We start from the raw sequence: 19,997 nt of genomic DNA on the forward strand, positions 1-19,997 counted from the left end.
TAATAAATTTATAAATAAAAAGCTCTTACTAAACAAATAAAATGAAGTAATAAATTTATAAATAAAAAGCTCTTACCCCTAGTTGGTGTTATTTTGGCGTGTGTGATACACGAGAAAGCATCCGTCTATACAGAGTGGTACCTCACAAGCCACACACCTCCAGACTGATCTTACGCGAATGCCGTTTGCCGAGCACACAACGCATTGTCTAAAACTGTTTGTTCCCTCACGTTTAGGAAAATGTCTTGCTTCACAACTTTCAAGACGTAAAAATTCACGATTTCTTACATAAGATCCTCGTGCAGAAAATCTCGTAGGAGATGATGAAACAAGCCCTTTCAAAACCTCATTTCGAAACCATCAGAATGATTGGTTCTTCTCCATCTTATTGCCGTATTATTTATTATTTATTGTAAGCCGTATAAGCATTGACAAGGAGCATATCAAAAATGTGGAAAAAGAGCATATCAAAAATGTGGAAAAAAAGTTTTTTCGTCCATTCTGTCATGCGCCTATGTAAGTAATAGCTTGAAGACAGAAGATCAGATTGATCAACAGCCCCCATATAATTATTGTAATCTACAATCATTACAGGTCTCACGACATTTTCTGTACCGTGAATTGTTACACTGTATTTACCCTCTTCAGCAGGCCCATGAATAGAAGACAGAAGTGTTACCATTCGCTTGTCATTGAATAGAATACAAGATATTCCATCCAGTGTCGTACGACAGGCTAACCGGTGTCTGGTCAAACCTAATTGTTTACGTCTGTTTCGTGTGAATTCAGCTGGCATTCCAGCACGATTGGATCGAGCTGTTCCACAAGCTAGAATTCCCACATCTTTCAGTCGTCGATATAATTGCAGGGATGAAAAAAAATTTTCCATATACAAATGATATCCACAATTTGCATAACCTGCAATTAGATTGATAACTGTACGTTCAGTAATTGTTTCGTTTACATTTTGTTCCTCTCGTTGTCTCCCGAGATATACATTCATATCGAATGTGTACCCAGAATTATCGAAAAGTCTGTAAACCTTTATCCCAAAGCGCTTTCGTTTACTAGGTATATACTGCCGAAACAAGACTCTACCCTTGTAGGCGCATAAAACCTCATCAACTACAATTTGTTGTCGTGGATTACAGAGTTCACGAGATTTCTGACGAGCAATTTAAAATATTTCGCGTACTCTCCAGAGACGGTCATAGTTACCAGTTTGCATTTCTGATTCTATCGGTGGATCCTGGTTAGTGAAGTGTAAATACTTCAAAATATGAAGAAAGACAGTTCTCGGTAATGTATTCCCAAACCAAGCGAAATGGGAAACCTCGTCAGTCGACCAGTATTCTTGTAAAGTGGGTCTTACAGTATGACCCATTTCCAGGATGATTGCAAAGAAACGTTTCATCTGGTCAAGACTAACGTCACCTTGAATTCTGTCCTTAGGTAATGGTCTATCAGGTCTACGGCTTTGAAAATACAAATTAGTTTGTGATGTTACTTTTTCAAGGATAGCCCCAAAAAACAACATAGATACGGCAAACGGCGTCTGCCCATGAATACGGGGATCAGGAATATATTCAGGCACATTCTGTAAATTCCTACCACGCTTCTTAGGCCGACCTCTCTTATGAGGAGCGGATTTAGCCAAAAGGTCGGGATTCTTTACAAATGCACCTGGTTCCGGACCCGTAAAAGGCAAACTGTTTAGTGTGTCATATTTACACCTATCAGTACAAACTAACCAGGGATTTCCAAGAACCGGCAAACGACCTTTCAACTCGTAACCTTCGTCATCTGTAACTGTTTCGTCATTTTGGGCCCGGTCAGTTGGATTTTCTTGTAACTCCGCCGTGTCAAGTTCCTCATCTTGGAGAGGAAAATCAACAGCTGGTTGCATTTCAACATCCAACTGCACTGGAGAACGATAATGGATTTCATGAAATATATTACCGTTTCCTTCAGCATGTGGATGTAGAACTGAACCGGCTACATTTATTTTTTTGTTCCGTATCAGTATCACTAATCGAATGACCTGGATCATCATCGTCGCTACTAAAATTCAGGAGATGCGGTTCCGAAAAATCGATACTCCTAATTTCAGTATTTTTGATGTCGTCCAAGCCCTCAAGGTCGTCACTGTCATTTTCGTCATAATCTGAAAGTCCTTCGTCAAGAGCAAACCTAATCTGTTCGTCATTCATTGTCTCGATAAAAGAAAAATTACGGCAAATAAAAAAAAAATCACAAATTTAAAAAAAAACGCCCAATATGTGAAAAAAATCGCACTGAATAAAAAAAACCAATGTAATTTTGAAAAAAAATAATGAAATAATATATTACCAACGGAACGCCAGTTAGTTTGCGATAGTAAGTTACTTACTGCAATTCACTCGTACTCACTCACACAATAAAGTAACATATGTTAGTATAAATTAAAGAGATAAAGAAAACTACGTTTTATAAAAATCCCCACCACTTAAAAGGCTATTCAGATTGACGAAAAACCATTTTTACTGTATACTGTTATTCATTACGAATCGGTATGCATTTGATTGATGCCGATATCTTTTGTCAGAAAAGATTTATTAGGCCTCAAATAAAAGTGACACATTTATGACCACAAATTTCTTTTTATTTTGTGTGTGCTGTATAACATAATTTATTATGTGTTTCAATACATCGTTATTTTGCTAATATAATAAGCTATTTTTGTAACTAATAAATAAATCCGTAACCCTCATAGCAATTATAATACACTAGTCACACACACACACACACACAAGCACATTTGTGAGAAAAAAATGGTCATATTCTTTCTTATCCAAATAAAACATTTTACTTCGTATAACCATAGTTCAAATTGTATAATAAAACTGATTCCTTTATGAATATAAAAAAAAAATAACCGACTTAGATCCCACATAAAATGATTTTGTAACAGCGTTTTCAAACTGTCACCGCACAGAGCCATTTTACTGGCTTCCTGATCTGAAAAGGTTTTAATTTATTAAAAATTAGCTTTAATATATAGAATAATTAGATTATTAACCCGTTTTTTTTGTACTTGTATCATGTCTCTGTGATGTTGCATTACAAGAACGTTTATTTTATTTACTGGTATCATCGTTTGTAAAATGATTCGCATTTACGAGGATCGTTCGGAAAGTTTCCGGCTGACAGAAATGGCGCGAGTATGACCAAATATGATATGATATTTATCAAGTATGATCCTTTACACAAAGTGCTGCGAACTTTCACAGGCGTATATTTAGTTGCTTATTAGTGGCAAACGAGTAATGAAAATAACTTTTGATATTTTCTGAAGAATGGATGAAATTGATGTTCGACCGGGTAGAAGTACTTAGTTTTAAAAAGTTTTAACCCCGATGGACATACAAAAAGACTTAGATTTTACTTTAAAGAATTCTTCACCTTTGCTTTCCACTGAAAAAGTGGGCTGCTAAATATAAACGCGGTCTTAAATCCATTCAAGATTATGAAATCTCAGGTCGCCCAAAAACAAATTCTACGACCGAAGAAATTGTCACAAAACTCCAGAAATACCGTATTAAATGTTCCTTGTCGGAAGGTACGTGAACTTCTGATATTATAAATATCTCGGTGCCGGTCTCCGTGGTGCGATTGGTAGCGTCTCGGATTTTCATCTGGAGGTCCCGGGTTCGAATCTCGGTCAGGCGTGGCATTTTCACACACGCTACAAATCATTCATTTCATCCTCTGAAGCAATATCTAGCGGTGGTCCCAGATGTTAAACAAAAAAAGAAAAAATATATATCTCAGTAGATCGTGTCCACTACATTTTACACGATTTTTCGGATATAAAATGCTTTCCGCTGGATGAATGCCGCGAAGAAACTCATTTAAATGAGTTTAAAACCGTGGCTACAGTTTATTTTTGGGATTCTCGTGGTGTAGTATTCTCTGAAAAAAGGTACAGAGAAGGAAGCAAGTGTGCACCAGATGTACATATATATATATTAACTCCTTTATGCGAACATTAGAATTTAGTAAGGAAAATAATGAACCTTTTAAAATGGAATTAAAAAAATGTGAATTTTGCAGTTTTAAAACTGAATCACAGTTAGTTATGGCACATCATCTAGAAACTCCACATATGCGTAATTATGTGTATCGTTGCAATTTCTGTACATTAGAAGTTCGAAGTCCTCATGATATATTATTTCATATGGAATTAGAACATAATGTAAGAGGAAGATTAGAACGTGCACCAGCATTTCATCAGTGTCCTAGTTGTCCGTTTGAAGATAACCAAAAAGGAAAACTTACGAGGCATTTGCTGTCTTGTGCCAAAAAATATAGACCAGAAAGAAATCAGGTAACGTTTATAACTTTTTGTTTGATTATATAATTAACCATTTTGTTATGCAAAATTTTAGTACATTGTCTTATGCAGGTTAACGTTCAAAGACCTAATAATGCCAAAAGGAATGTTATGTTTGATGCATTTGCTATTATACAAACATTTTCAGATTTATTTTATTCCAATGTTCATGAAAATATGTATCAAAGCATTCATATCAATAAACCAAGTCTTTTTATACCCTGTAAAAAGCAATTGAAAAGTAGGAGATATATATATACATTTCCAATATATATATTGTCATTAGAGTATGAAGAGTTAATTTAGATGATATCAAAAAACCTACCGGGTTGGTCTAGTTGTGAACGCGGCTTCCCAAATCAACTGATTTGCTAGAGTTCCAGCGTTCAAGTCCTAATAAAGTCAGTTATTTTTACACAGATTTGAATACTAGATCGTGGATACCAGTGTTCTTTGGTGGTTGGGTTTCAATTAACCACACATCTCAGGAATGGTCGAACTGAGACTGTACAAGACTACACTTCATTCACACTCATACATATCAACCTCATTCATCCTCTGAAGTGTTATCTGAAAGGTAATTACCGGTGGCTAAACAGGAAAAAGAAAAAAGATTATATCAAAAAAGTAAAATAAAATTATATTACTTTGAAATTAAATTAATAAATACAGTTTACATTATGTTGTCTGTGTGAATTTTTTGGTCGTGTGTTTTCTGCATTGGTTTGTTGGTCAAGAACTTTTCATTTCAGTTTGTGTTCTACAATTCACAGTATTTTGAATGTAATCTGTAAATTTCTTTAAGGTAGAATTTCACGTAACGGAAACAGTTTTTCCAATTGAATTAGTCGTAGATAATATTATTTTTATTATTTAGCATTACTGGGCCAGTTATAGTAGAATATGTTAATATTTTACAAAAAATGAAACTGCTGAGCAGTGAACATTTAATAAAGATATCTTTCCTTAATGGTACATTCTTATTTTATGTCGGTGAACTTGTTTTCAAGGTGCATTCTTACTTATTTTAACAGAACAAAACTTTCTGGTTGTGTTGATTATGATTGAAACTCTGGTTTTGTACTGTTTCAAAGAATTTTCTTTGCCATTTTTTTTTTTAATCTTTGCAGCAAAAAACCAACATTTAATTATTTTAAATTACAAAATTTTTTTTGATATGTTTGCAATTACTAGTATGCTGCTTATGACAAAGTGAATATAGTACAAAACTGACTGCTTAAAATTTATTCTATTAAAATAAATTTTGTATAATGAATAAATAAAATTCTTTTTATAAATTAAAAAGAAAATCATGTGATATCTGATGTCTGAATTCTCTGGATTGATAATATCTTGTCTGTAAGGGTTTCATGAAAAGTAATATTTTGAATGTTCTTAAGTCTACTTTATATCCATCCAATGATACTACAGAGATAGGAAAAGAATTTTGATTTTATTCAATAAAATTTAAATTGTTAAATTTTCTCTGATTACTTTTTTCTTATTTTTCCTTTTTACTTTATATCAATTTGGAATTAACTGTAAATCACAAATATATGTCAAAATTAATTTTCAATGAGTTTAAAAGAGGAGAAGTGCTTTATAAATTAAATTTAAACTATTGTGCTGTTTGAATCAATTACCTTGCTAATAGAACATTCAATTCAGAGAGTTTGTAAGTCATTGTTAACATCCAGCTTTACAAACCAGTACTTGGAAATTTAATTGTAGTTTATTTAATGACTTATTCTATTTTAATGTTTAATTGTTTAATAAATAAATTATATATATAAAACATTATGCAAAAATATAAACTTAAGTTATTTGTAAATTATGAAAAAATACAAACAATAGTGAATGGGCACTGAAGTATAAAAATTTTTGTAATTAATGTAAAAAAAAAAATCAAAATTTTCTATGTGATTGAGTAAACTTGTTTGGCCTGAAACAGTATAAAAAATAGGTATATTAAGTTAACTGAGCTGGCTACATTATTTAACATTATGCTATTTATTCATAACACTCCGAAAGGATGAGAAATTTATGAATATTAATTTTAAAATTAAAATTTTGATATAGTTGACAGTTGACTATTTTTTTTTAATTATAACTTTTATTCCAAAATGTAAACAGCTCTGGGGATTTTATACTTTTTTAAAAACAATTTCCAATCAAAAAAAAATTAATTTTAATGTTTCCTTACGATCTTCAGTCTTTCTAATTTATTAAAAAAGGTCAAATTTAATTCTACCATTTTTTTTTAATATTTTGGCCAAATGATCTATAAATTTTAATAATAAAAGTTAGTTTACTTACTTCATATTGTTTTGTTCATAGTTACTTACTTATAAATAATCTCTTATTAATTAATCCTGAAATCTCTTTACAAGTACTTTTAATTTGGCTCTCCACTTGTTAAGTTCTTAATAATTAACATTTTTCAGTTAGGAAATAATGCAGTCTGTCTTGTATAATTTTAATTAACGTTATATATGTGATGTCCTCAAACTGTTAATTGATGTGAATCAGTTATACTTATTTCTTGAATCTCTGTGCAGCCATTTTACAGTTACTGATCAAACATGTGTTACATGTACAAACCTACTTGTACATGTTTTAAATTGCCAGTCATATTATAATCTATTTATAAACATTTTGCTATATCATGAGCATCATGTTTATAAATTTAAAAGTTAAACTTTATAAATTTAATAGTTTTAAACTTAAAAGTTTAAAACTATTTAAACATTAAGCTGGTGTTATATTTCATGGACACATTTCTTCTAGAGACCTAATAAAGCCCAGGTATATGCGGAATAGTTATATAATAATAAAATACTAATCTGTTACTTAAATTAATGATGTATCTTATTAATTTTCTGCTTGTAGTAAGTTTTGGAGCTGGGCTTGGATTTAAATTTGATTTAGTTGACAGAATGGTGAACTAAACTTATTTAGATGAAACTGATGACCAGTTTTCTCTTTTTAAATAGACCACACACATTTTTTTTTCATGTGTCATTTCTAATTTAATTATTTATTACACAGTATTTATTTTCAAAAACACTACATTTTTTTATATTACATGTAATTTGATTTTTTTTTTTGAGATTGAAACATAATACAGGTGGGCCAGATAAAACTAGCCCCAGGAAATAAAAATAAAAATGAAAAGCAGAATGTAATATTAAATTTCTTACATTTAATGATTCTCGATTACAGTGCTTTTGAAAAAGAAATGTTTATAATGTTGCGATGTAATTTTGTTCAAAATGATCACCACCACCCTTTATACAAAGTTCAGGCGTGGTGAATCATGTTCAGAAAAACTTTATGCAATTCTGCAACTGAAATCATGGGGCAGTCTCTTGTTGTATGCATTCTTTCAATGTCGCTTGGTTGTACACTATCCCTTTCAGAATGGCCTGGAGGTAAAAATCGCACGGTTATAAGTCTGGAGATTGGGGTGGGCACAAGTCCTTACTGATTGTTCTATCTTCATGGAATCGTAGTGGATTCAAGTGAGAGAACAATCAGAAGTGTGGCAAGTCACTCCGTTTTATTGAAAGTATTCATAAGAAAGTTCTGGAGTCAAATTAATTGTAAATTCTTTGTACAGTTATAAATAAACGTCTGTATTAACAGTCTCCTTAAAGAATATTGGTCCGATGATCTGGTTTCTAGAAGTTGGAAACCAAACATCAATTTTTAAATCGTGGATGTTTCTGATGGGTTTTGTATAGTCCATTACTCTGTACTCTGAGAATTAACATAGTCTGATAAATCGAACCATGCTTCATCTGTTGAAATGAAGAGAAAAGTATCAAGGAATCCTTCACTAGTATTCTGTAAGAGCCAATGGCAGTAATTTACTTGTTTACCCCTATCATGTTGTTTTAATTCATGCACAACACTTACATGATAGGCTTTCGTATGTAAACTATGCAATATTTGCTGACATGTTGTTTCAAGCCAAACAAACACCTGTTTGTTGGGCTCATCGTCGTATTGCCTTGTGAGGACTCTTTCCAGTACAGTTTGTTACATCAGCAACAATTTTCAGAGTTTGAACAGTTGGTTCCTTCAATCTCTTGGTATTGGTAACAGAGCCGGTTTTTCGCCACTTTTTCACTAAATCTAATTGTTGATTTTGCAGGAACATTATTTTTAGCATATGCCCATGAAACCTTTCACGAACCAAATTTATTGAAGTTGTGCAAACATATTCCTCCACAGTGAAAACATGCTGTTCAGTTGATTACAACATGACATGCAAACACTACAGACTTGCTGAATGGGAAGGAAAGGCTAGATAGGTTTTGTGCTTATGAGTGAGTCAGTGACCTTCAACTAATTTGCATGTGCGACAAACATACCATCTTCTGACACACTATGTGTCAGATGGTTGAATCTGGTTTTATATGGTCCACCTGATGTTTAAAATCGTGTAATGCATATGAAATGTACATTTGTTATATTGTTATAGCAAGTTACACTTTGTTTATCATAAATTCAACTAAAAAAAAAAAAATATAATAATTTACTATAGCATATAAATTGATTTTGCATGACAATTAAAGATTCTATTATTATAATTTTGGCAAATAATGTATAATAACAATTAAGACAATGTAATTATTCATGCAGTAAAAGCAACTGTACTGTTCTTTATGGGACATAACTCCAGCATACCTCATGACATGTGTCATGAAATGACAACAGTGCCCTCATCTAGATAAAAATACAGTTTGTAACATTATATGAGGTGAAACTGATAATCCTTTCATCAGTTTTAAGGCAAAGAAGGAATCCCTTTCTAGAAAATAGATTTTCACAGATTATAGAAAACACACTTTTATTTTGTAGATTTCTCTCTCTTCACTTGAAAGTATTTTCTCCAACTTATACTGGTTTTTATCTTTTCATGAATGTTACTAATATGATTTCTGAGGGAGAAAATTGTATAAATAATTTATGGTAAGAAGTTGGACAAGTTTCCATTTCTGTTTTTACTAAAACTAAAATTATCTCTTATTTTAAAAAAATTTACATTTTGTCTTTTGAAGCTGGCCTGTATAACAGAATAGTAGTCTACTTACCTAATGTAAAAATGCATATGCTCACTTAGTTCATCTGCACACTATTTTCAGCCGGTTACCTGTTGACCATATCTTTTTTATTTCAGGAATGGTATATAGGCCCAGGTTCAAATTCTCAGCCACAAGTTTTAGTTCCTACATCGTATCAGATTGCTGGCAACCATATATATCAGGTATGTCTGGTAGATTTGCATGTAAAATATTATTTGTGTATTCATCTAGTAGTCAGCTATTTGATTTGCATTATCAAATTGTAATTTTTTTTTTGTGTATGTCATCTTAGTATTAGTATTTTAGTCTTGTATTACATATTATATTTTTTAAATTTATATTTAAGTAATAAGTTTTAATTATTAGAATTAATTTTACACTTGAATTCACTTTTCAATTTCACACCACTTCATGTTGCTGTTTTTAACACTGGTGTTGGTTAACATCTTTTGGCAGACTTATGTGAATGTGTGTGTGTATATATGTGTGCGTGTGCTTGTGTGATTATATTTATTTGAGTGTTTCCACTAAAGGATACATTTTATATTTTTTTAAATTTATTACTGTTGTATTTATGAAATTTAATATTTTTTTACAATATATCATCTAGTAAAATTTCACAGCATGCTGTGCTTAAATTTATTATTCTTCTAATTGTAATTGTTTATTTAATGCAATTATCAGCCACCTATAAATTGGCAAGTGATAAGCTTCATTTGATATTTAGGCCTAATTATTTACTTTCAGCTTTATATAATATTACTACGTATAAGCTAGCTTTTTCGTTTTTGAAATTGAAAGGAGTGTTAAATTATATTGTGATCTAAATTTTACATGGAACTACTTCAATTCCAAAACTGGTTTTTTAATAGTATTAGATAAATTGTAGAAGTATGGTTTTCTTCTTTCTTTTGATTCAGCTAGTTATATCTTTTTGTCATGTTTTGAATTTTTAATAATTTATAATCCAGGATGTCCATAAAAAATCTTTTATTTATTATAAAAAATGTATTACATTATCCACAATTATGATTCTTCTACTGTAAGATATGATATGTAAAACTTTAATTTTTTGTTGGTATGAAATTTACAAGCCTGTGTTCTATTAGTAGGACATACAATGTCTAGTGACAATACAACTCTTGGAGAATACAATGTAGCACATCAGCATCAATGTTGGTGAATACAAGGATGATTTTCACTTTCAAATCTTACATATCAGCAACCTGATACACATAAAGAGAATTCTTGACAAAACTTCATATAAATAAGTCATAGGGTGATAGGATTGGAGATCTTGATGACCAGGCTATAAAACCATTACAAACAATCCACCAATTAAGATATCTGTTGTTCAAAAATTCATGAAAGAATATAGTCCATAGTCCAGTAAGACTCAAAAATTCATTAAAGGATATATAGCCCAATGTAGCATGGCATACATATTGCTGGAGGATGATATTAGGTTGTAAATGTTGTAGTTGAAGAGAGGCAAAACTTCCTAAGTATCTTAGTGCTCAGTTTGTTCATGAAAGAAAAATGGGCCGAACATTCTGTTCTTTTCATTCTTTTAGCTGCCTTTAATGTGTTCAACATTGAACGACAGGTTATCCAAGCCTGAAATTTTGACATTTTTTTTATTTACGTTTCCTGAATAATGAAAAGTAGCTACATCGAAAGCATCAATTTTATTAGGACAATTATCTTCCAAACAATCACACATTGTTAAAGCAGAAGTCTTATGAACAATCTTTTTGTGTAATTGCTTGCACGAGGTTAGTTAAATACTCGTTTTTAAACATTTCTTAACATGCTATTAACAGTTGAATGAGGAATGTTTAATTCAGGTACTGCTTGTCGTGTTTACTTGTCCAGGCTGTGAGTAAATGCCAGTAGCACTTATAAAACACTTTTGTCTGATAGCACTTGGCCACCCATAACCTTTCTTGTATTCAACACATGAAAACTTAAACTTTTCATACCACACACAAATGTGTGATATCACATACAAAGTGACAGTTGTGATCTGATATATCGACTTACGTTAAACTGCTGTCTCCAATTTTGTTTTATGAACCTTTCAACGCACTGTACTTTCTCTTGAGCATTAATGGCTCCTAGTGAGTGAAATTAACATATTTCTATTCAGGCTACAAGGCAGTAACCATACTTCACTTCAAGCAGACTGTCATCTGTGAAATTTTTTTATTATTTTTCTCAAATATAACTTGTCCTTAATCCTGTGATTTATATTTAAATTGTTATTAATATTAATGGATCTTTTATGGACATCCTGCATTTTATACGTTGTTTTTAAAATGCTTAGCTATTTATTATTACCCAGAACAATTAGTTATTGTTATTAACCAAACCAAATCTAAATCTATTAGGTGTACTTTAATTTAATGAAAATGATTTCAACTATTTCTATATTAATCATCAACACATCAGAGATGATAGTGTTCTAACAGAAATTATACTGGTGGTTTCTTTTGTCAGGATGTAATATTGGATGTATGTAATCAAACCATTTGTTTGATTTAATTTGTCTATTTATTTATTATGTTGGTATTATGTATTTCTGCTTGATATACTTTAAATATGGGTCTTTTTGTGTTTATTTAAAATACCTAGGATACAGCATTGTTAATTTACTTCTGTAAGATAGTTTGCCAGTGCCTACCCTACATTACAGGAGTTTTGTTTTAAATGTATTTTTTAATTTGAAGCTACTTCGCGGTTTTAATATATAGAACTTATGCAGTTGGAGTGTGTTTTAATTGACATTTTTAGTTTGGTGAGAATTCTGGATAATTTTTTTTTTCCACTGAATTCAGCTTTTGTATTTTGTTTGAGAGTGAATTAATAGTTATTATTTTATGTATTTGTATATTTTAGGTATTTTTAAGTTATATTTTATTCTTCTTCAGATCATATAGTTGTGTTGGTTAGTGTGTAATATTTATTCTGGAAAAATAAAACCCCTAACGTAAGGTTAGGCTAATTGGTTTAACATTTTTTGAATATGTCTTGTCATTTTTTTTTCCTTTATATTTGGTGACTTTTTTGTTCTGGTAAGCACAAGAACTTTCTTTCTGGTCATGTCTTGTTTATAACAGAAAGAAGAGTATTAATTTGTTGCTTCATCTATAAGTTTTCCTAGTACTGCTAGAATGTCTGTGCAAGTTGAATGTCTTTATTAAGGACTGTATGATGTATATAGGTATATAATATTTACTACTCAATATCTCGTATATTATCAGCTTAACAAACAAACTAATGTAGTATGTTTGCCATGGGATGGTTGTCATATTTTATAACTGTCATTCTTTTTTCAGATATAACTTTGACTTGTGTTCCGTCACCTTCAACTGTTCAGTTTAGCATGTTAGTCATTTAGCTCTGAAGTTTAATCTGTAATATACTGTGCCTAAATACTTAAAAAAAAATTGATTTTTTATTAAGTTGACATATAACCTGTTAGTCAACAAATCAGTGGTATTGTATATTGTTTTATGGGTATGTTTGTTAGTATGTTAATGTTTTATATACTGGAAAAAGATTTTTGTTACTATGTCTGGGAAAGGAGAGCCTATAGGAAGAGCATCAGGTTTTGTACAATTGTTGTTATTGAATGTAATTTAATTTTGTTTTTTGATGTTAATACATTTATTTGTGAAATGGGTCCATTTGGTTGATTATTATGTTGAGTTTCTTAATTCAAGAGTAGATTAATTAGTGTTTCATATATTTGTAATGCTTGTGTACAGGTTTCGTCAAATGATACAATGTAAGTTGTAAGATATATTGATTTTTATTTTATTTATGAAGTTTGCTATTTTACATATTTTCTGATTGTTTTGTTTACTCAATAATGTGTAGTATATATTAAATACAATTCATTTTTACATACTTTGTTATGTCTCTGACTAAGAATAATTAATTCAGCTAAAACTTAACTACAACAGTAACAATAGCATCAATGATGACTATGAAATTATTTAAAAATGCTGACAAAAAAAAATTGCATAGTGGATTTTTTTTGGGAGGTAAAATGTATTGTAAAATCAGATTGTCTCTGTGACATGATTATTATTTTGATTCTGGTGTCAGAAGGTTGGGGAACTTTTGCTCCATTTACTTTCTTGTTTTTAGGCTCAGGTTATAGTTTCATTGATTTTATTGTATAAATTATATACTTATTTTTATTAAATTAAGTAATTCAACGTGTAACACTTTAACAGCGTTTTTGTCAAAAGAGGGAAAAAAATGAAATTATGCGTATTGCTTCGCAGTTCAATTTTTTATAAGATGGGAGTTTATTTGCAGTATAATTTAACCAACACAGTTTTGAAGATTAAAGTGAAATGTTGCTGATTTTAAATCTCAGAAAATACAAAGAAAAAAATTTTAATTAACCATTTTTTAAATTACAAAATTTTAGTAATATGTGAGAATTTTGTAAAAGCATTTTCAGTTTGTAATACAAGTAATAATGTAGTAGAAAATGTGATTTTTCTTTCAATACGTTTCTATTTAGATGAAAAGAACAACGGTATTTCTGTTTACTGTTCTCAGTGATTCTCTATTTTCCACATTTTTTTCCATTTTCCAGCGTAATTGAAAGTTTTTCTTTTGTGGTAACTACCTTCCAACAGATTTTAATTAAGTTCTCCATTTTTCTCAGCTCTGAGCATCCATTTCTTTACAATCACTTCCCTTCCTAATCTCTGTAAGCAACCCAATCATTCTTCCACCCTTTCAGTTCTCTTTTTCCTTTATCATTCTTCCCTGAAGACAATTTCTATATAGGATGTACTCCAACATAGGTGGGTTTCATTTTCCTTAAGTAATCCTTCTCTCTTATTCCAAAATATTCCTCTTTTTTATCAAATTGTGGAAATGTATTACTGGTATAATTAAAAGTTCTGAGTATTTTATTATGCCTAAAAATCTGAATGAAGACCATTAAATGTTTTCATTATATACTTGCTGTCAGGGCCTGAGCTTTTAGGCTCATTTCTACACTATCACCCTTTCTGACCCCCCTCTGTTTATATTTTAAAATTGTGCAGTAGATAAAATTCACATTAACAAATATATAAAACTTTACAGTAATGAATTAATTTCAGTTCTATAATTCATTTGTACTTCTTAGGATAATTTTTATAGTAATGTTAATATTTTCATTTTTAACATTCCAGCACGCATTTAAATTCATATTTGTGTTTCTGATCTCGTCATTTTATCAGTTGCACATTCAAATGTTGCTAGTTGATTGAAATTAACATTTGCAGTATGCATTTAAGAGATACATTGTTTCATTACATGTATAAAGTTTAAAGTTTGTAAGTCATTCTTTGAAAAGTTAAAACATTAAAATTAAAGTATATCTTTGTTTAAATTTCAAGTTGAAGTTTGATTTGAAATTACAGTAATTGGTTTAGAAAAATTACTGGATAAAGTTTCAAATTTCTATAAGTTTCAAATTAAATAAGATCTCCATCTGTTGGAATTTAAAGTCAAGGACTTATAAACTGTTGCAAATATTTTATCTTTACTATTATTGATTAAGCTTTTTCTTTTTTTTTAATAAAAGCAATGTTTAATAAATGCTAAATTATTCTTCTGAAAGTTCACTGATTTTTTCCCCGATTTTCTTGGCTTCAGTGATTTTTTCTCCCGTTTTTTTTAATTTTTTGTTTGTTTTCTTTAATATGTTATTCCCTTCATTCGTTGTATTAATTTTAGTTAGTTTTTAGGATAAGTTGGATTTATTAGTTTTTGAGTTGTAATTGGAAAACAAATTACTCAGTTTATGAAAATAAAATCAGTGTAATTCATATTTATCTTAGACTGGTTTAAAAAATGTAATTAAAACATGTTTCACTCTTACATAATTAAAAAACTAACAATTTAATATAATTAATACAGATTAGGAATAATATAAACATATATGAAACCTGTGTGCAATCTATAAGAAGAAAATTAGGAACTGTAATATATTTTCTTTGTGGTTTATAAAACCTCTCTGTAATGATATCCTTTAGACCAGAAAATATTGTTTCACTAGTTTATTTTAAAATGAGGTTTGATTCTGTTTTGAAATAATTTGTATTTTATTTTACATTTAATAATACAGTAAACTGGAAATAAGCTTTCAAAACAAAATAAATTATGTGAAATAACTTAAAAACTAAACTAAAATAAATAATTTAAAAAAATAAACATTCTTGGTTCTAACAGTTATTACTTTTAAAATGGTCTATAAATTGAAAACTTTTAATTAATTGATTAACATCCGAATGTGTTGAGAAAAACAAGAAAAGACTACTTATTATAGTTAATTGGGCATATTTTTAGAATTTCTGCATATTTTACATGGGTGGGTGTAGAAGAATAATTTCTTCCAAAAAAAGTTTCTCCTCCTCTAAGAAGGAAAATTTCTATGAACTGAAATTGGAAATTTAATGGAAAACTGTGAAGTTGACCATAAAAATACCCTTTGCTTTTTTACCATTACTCAGAAGCAAGTTACTAAAGCTTCAGTCCACTATAACAAATATATTATACATCTAGTATAATTTGTTTTCAAGTGTTGATGGGGAGTGAGTAGGAAAGCAGGAAGTCATATGATGAGCATGACTCCTAAAAAAATATAAATGTATTTTTTAATAGCTCAGTTCCTTAATCTATTTCTGTAATTTGATGTCAATTTCTAATTCAGATAAATTGTTGAGCTGTAGTATAACTAAATAGTCACACTTTATAAATGTTTAATTTAGTTTACACCATACTTATTTCCTAATATTTTATGTAGACATTTGACCATTAAAATATATGTATGTTTTTTTCTTTTCTTTGAACTTTGTTCTAATGACAAAACTTTATTCATGGTTTAATCACATTATTGTAGGATGGACTATAATTTTACAGTGCTGTATTTATACAAGTGTAGTTAAAGTGATGAAAATTTGTAGTTTTAGAAGATTTTTGTTATAATAATAAAGGTGTTTGTAATTGTAGAGTTATTGTGTTATGTTTAGTACATAATTCTTTACTTTTGTGAATCAATACATCATTGACAAAGAGGGATATCAATTTGAATGCTTGCAGCTATACACTTCTTTGACGTAAATGTTATAAGTTGTACCGAGTGAAGTGGTTATCATCGGTCTAATCTACTACACTATTATTTTGTGAAAAGTGTAATTGCTAATCTGATCAGTGATTAATTTTCCTTATATACAAGCTGTGTTTTTTAAAGAAAAAAGTCAGTTTTGAAACAAAAACAAAACTGATGAAAAATATGAACAAACATTATTACATTTATTATTTTTCTACATAGATGCCTTCAACTTCTACACAATTTTCATAGCCTTTCATTTCTCTTCAAGAGATTCCATCTCCAGCATCTTAAATGACACAGTAATGCCATTTTCCAACTCGTCATCATTTTCAAATCTTTGTGATCATTTGTGTCTTGTGTGTAGCTTTGCAAGCTACTGTTTAAGAAATAGTCGCTGGGAGCTAAGTCAGGACTATAATGTGGATGATTGAAGATTTTTCCTACAATACTTTTCCAAGCACTCTTTTATAGCACTTAAGATTTTTAATGCTTTGCAATACATATCTGCATTCGCAGTATTTCCATGATCGCTAAATTCAACAAAAAAGACACTCCTTTTGTTTTAAGAACATTATCCATAAGCTTCTTTATCAAACATTCTTATTTGAACTTCTTTGGTTCAGATGAATGCTGCCATTGCATTGACTGTTGCTTTGTCTTGACATTCAAATATGAAATCCAAGTTTCATCTCCAATAACAATGTGATCAAACAATTCATCATTTTCATTTTTATGCCACAAAAATCATACAGTGTGGCAAGATGTTTATTTCCTTGTGTTTGTCAATTAACATTTTCGGCATCCATCTTGCTCACAATTTTTTGTAGCTTAATTTGTCACTCAAAACTAAATAAATCAAAGATCATGATACATGAAAGACAAATGTGGTTTGATGAAGCCACCGGTTTTCTGAAACATTTTTGATCAACTTTTTTAGTCAAATAATCACATCATCAACAACCTGCTGCTATGTTCATCATTAACATAACATTCACCCTTCTTGAAGTGAATGTTACCACTGCCTCACTTTAGCATCACCCATAATATTTGGCCTATAAATAACCCAAATTTGCCTGTGAATTTCAGCTACAGAATTGTTTTTTTACCATCGAAAATTAGATTACTCGTTGTACTTCACACTTGGCAAGAACACAAATTTGATGACAATTAACAACTAACAGCAAAATGACTAACTATTGATGATAACAGTTGATTTGATTGAAATAACTGAGCTATGCAGGCGCCATTTGTTTACATCTCTTAAATTCAAAATGAACCTCGGTTTAAAAAAAATCATGGTTCCTATTTTTAACATGTTTGATAAAGCCCATAGTTGTAAAGACTTGACGGATCCTACCTGCTTTTATATTCACAAGTCTGTTATATTTGGGTATTTCCCATTTGTTTGGCTGTGGAGGAGGATTAGGGTATGTTATTAATGGTTTTTCTTATAATACTTCTAATAGTAGTGAAAGTTGATATTTTTCACCATCTTTTTTTATTTAGAATTTCACTTCAGTTCTTATTAAATATGGCATTTATTTGTATTGGTTTCATTTCCTCTTTCTTATTATTTCAATTGTCAAAATCTCATAATGATGAAAAAATTATCACAACTGATTCATTGTTACAATCTGGATTTCCTGTTATCTGTTATTTAATGTGTTACAACTTGATAATACAAGTAAGTGGTATGTAGGTTTTTTAATATTCTGTATGAATTTTATTTCTTTTGTGTTAAGGAGCTTTCTAATTTTTTTTAATTAAGGAAGTATTATTTTTGTTTATCAAGTGTATTATACCTTTTTATCCCTGTGGCAGGAAATAATTATGTACATTCTTATTGAATAGAAAGGATCAGTTAAAGTTTTTTTCTTTTTTATTCACTGTAATTACTTTATCTGACTTAAAGTTTATAATTATTTTTTGAGTAATAGATAATTCTTTATTTATAGATAGCTTTTTATGCATAGAATATTCAAAATATAAAAAAATATACATTTAAATAAAAACATATAAATTTATTATATTGCATTCTATATTTCATAAAGTACTCTCATTGAAGCAGCAAGAAAGTTTTTATGCATTACTATAATAGTTCAAATGTAACATCTTGAAATAAATTTTCTAAATGTATGAGTTGTTTTTTTTTTATTAATTCTTGAAAATGAATTCTTTGTGTTACTCTACAGCTGTTAGATTACATCTTACACATCCATTTATAACTGTACATTCCTTCAAAAAAGTGTGTTTTACGTGTTATCTTAAATAAAGAAAATTCAGTACACAGGTAAATGCATTACACTAAAAAAAGAGAGAATAATTTTATAACTATTTATTTGGAGTGTATCAAATCATATAAAGGTTGTTATGTTGTATTGTTGCACAATATCGTAGTTGGATCAGTGTAGTATTGGGTACTTTATTGTATGTCCCTTCCAGTTTTGGTATGTGATATTATTTTACACAGTCATTGTGTTTCCTAATTTATGGAAGTAGTGTATCGTAGTTAATCTTCAGCTTATGTCTCACTTTTTGGCACAGGATCTGGAAAATTGTATTAAACTAATTGAACAGGTGTATGTTTTTTTTAATATTATGTTCCTAAAGTGTGATATTCTAAATGTTCCCTGCATTCCTAAAATGTTGCTTTCTCTATTGTAAAAAACCATTGAAGTAGACACCACCTCTGTGATCGCTTATATGTAATGGCAGTTTAGAACGCATATCATATTTAAATGAATTGTTAATTTTCACCTCTTTACAGACCTTGTGAAATTATGTAATACTGGTTCATCAAGTTTACTTCAGCTTATGTGTGCTGTAATAAAGAACTGTAATACGTTTTTATACCTGTTGTTCCATTCTGTTTGTAATTATTTTCATATCATCTGTGTGGCAATTGCTGATCATTTGCATATCATATTTGTCTTTTAATCTTAGATTGAACAATATTGTTTTACTTACTAAAAAATTGCTGCCTTTTCTTTAGTCTGGTTACCTTCAGTGCAGGTGAAATATACTTTTGCTTTTTGATGATTATAACTATGCTTGCAATCTTCATTGCTTTTAGAGCCGACCTAACATAACACTAGTAAGAAAAAAATAAAATCAGTCAAGGTATGTCCTAACCTGCAAGTTTATTCAACAGGGGAAAACTAAGTTTAAAGACCATTGTCTTTTGATAGAAAGACTGTATCCTTCATCTAGTAGAGTTTGGTTTACTTTCTTAGGTTGATATGACTTAAATTTAGTCAAAATTTTATTCAGGAAAGGATGTATACACCTATCTTTTTTACAGTAATTGTCATTCGAATGAAACATTAACGATATTGAAAGGAACCTGCCTTTTTGGAAAACATTGGAACAAAATGCACACCTAAACTGAAAATTTCTTGAATGTTTG

The 19,997-nt window shown here is 29.9% G+C and overlaps 1 pseudogene; it reads left to right on the forward strand.

The window, feature by feature from the left end:
• The window catches only part of LOC142328993 (mediator of RNA polymerase II transcription subunit 27-like), a 96,398-nt pseudogene that overhangs the window by 18,618 nt on the left and 57,783 nt on the right, over nucleotides 1-19,997 (forward strand).

The sequence above is a fragment of the Lycorma delicatula genome, chromosome 8 (genome assembly GCF_047948215.1).
Source record: "Lycorma delicatula isolate Av1 chromosome 8, ASM4794821v1, whole genome shotgun sequence".
Classification (NCBI taxonomy): domain Eukaryota; kingdom Metazoa; phylum Arthropoda; class Insecta; order Hemiptera; family Fulgoridae; genus Lycorma; species Lycorma delicatula.